Genomic DNA, 1674 nt, shown 5'->3' on the forward strand with positions numbered 1-1674 from the left:
CAGATAGGCCAACAACTTGATTTCAGCCTGTGAAACCCAGAGCAGCTAAACCTGCTGGGCCAACCTGGGCTTCTGACATACAGCCCTGTAACATAATAAATTCGTGTTATTTTAACTTTCTCAATTTGTGGTAATTTATTATGGCAGCAACAGAAAACGAATACATGCACCAAGCCAGCTCTAGAAAGAAAAAAGAAAAGTGATTACACAAATTCTACACTTTCTCGAAGGGATTGGAGGAGACTAAGACACAGCTAGGCCTACAGCAACAATAGTAACCCTGGCTCCCAGCATTTCTGGGGCCTCTCTGGCCTGATCTAAATTGGCTCAAGGAGAGAAGTTCCAGAAAGGCGGGAGCTAATAGTCTCTGGTGATGCCTAGAGATTATAGCCAAGTGTCCATTGCTGTTAGTTAAATCAGGCCAAATTTGGCCTGCTATCAGTTTTTGTATGTTCTAAGAGCTAAGTATGGTTTTTACATTTTTAAATAGTGTTTTAAAAAAGCAAAAGATGAGTAATATCTTAAACGCATGAAAATTACATGAAATTCAAATTTCAATGCCCATAAATAAAGTTTTATTGGAACACAGCCACACTGATTTACATATTGTCTATGGCTGCATTTCTGCAACGATGGCAGAGTTAAGAAGCTGCAACAGAGATCATGTGGCCTGCAAAACCTAAAGTATTTACTATCTGGCCCTTTAAGTAAAAAGTGTGCCAACTCCTACATTAGAGAATGCTAAAATGTAAATACCCCTGAGATCCTAACACACCTCAGCATGCATTCGCTTTGATTACCAGTGTAGAAGGAGGTAAAGCATTCAGGAGTATCCAATTCCCAAGAAGGCCTGGAGCAGCCTGGGCGAGGGCTCTGAGAGAATGAGACAGATGGACAAAGTCTAGCTCTTCTGACTCCATAGTTGTGTCCAAGGTAGACCAAGAGGCTCATACAAGGCGCTGTTCTCTCGCCTCCTGCCATGAATCCCCAGAGCTATGCACAAAGCCCAGACAGAATGCAATCTTCACTTTTGGGTGACAGGTGTGAACTTCTGACTCTCGCCACATTACCCCTGTGCTAAACTAAGTGGGGAGGCAGACTGGCTTTGCAGGGCTCAAGTGGGTCCAAGTACAGTTCATAAGTAGAGGGGTCAGAATAGCACCATTTAAAGTAACCAGAGACGTCTACAGCCATGCTCCCCTGAACAAGCCTGATCCTTCGGATCTCGGAAGCTAAGCAGGGTCAGGCCTGGTTAGTATTTGGATGGGAGACCACCTAGGAAGACCAGGTGCTGTAGGCATAAAAACTAAAAAATAAAGGATTGTAAACTGACAAGGTCCTTGCAATCTGTGAAGTCAACCAAGGGTTGCCTCACCTAAAAATGAATGAAAGAATGAATGAATAAATAAATAAGTAATAAAGTAACCAGAGTGAAAGGCAAAAGCACAGGGCATAAAACCAAGGGCAGAAATGACAAACACCACCTCCTCTGTCACCAGCCGGAAATAAGTGCTGAGCTGGTCAGTGGAAGCTCTGAGTGCCATCTTGACATGACAGAAGCTTTCCTGGGCTGATGATTTTTCTTCTTGGAGCTGTGGTCTAGTTGGCCAGGTCAGGTCCTGCGTGTTCCAAGCATTAACCCTTCAATTTAGAATCCTGCTCCTATTGGAAAAC

The 1674-nt window shown here is 43.6% G+C and overlaps 1 pseudogene; it reads left to right on the top strand.

The window, feature by feature from the left end:
- The first annotated feature begins 1182 nt into the window (after window positions 1–1182).
- LOC112469317 lies at window positions 1183–1300 on the top strand (annotated as a pseudogene).
- Window positions 1301–1674: the final 374 nt, after the last annotated feature.

This window comes from Pteropus alecto, unplaced genomic scaffold, assembly GCF_000325575.1.
Source record: "Pteropus alecto unplaced genomic scaffold, ASM32557v1 scaffold146, whole genome shotgun sequence".
NCBI classification, from domain to species: Eukaryota; Metazoa; Chordata; class Mammalia; order Chiroptera; family Pteropodidae; genus Pteropus; species Pteropus alecto.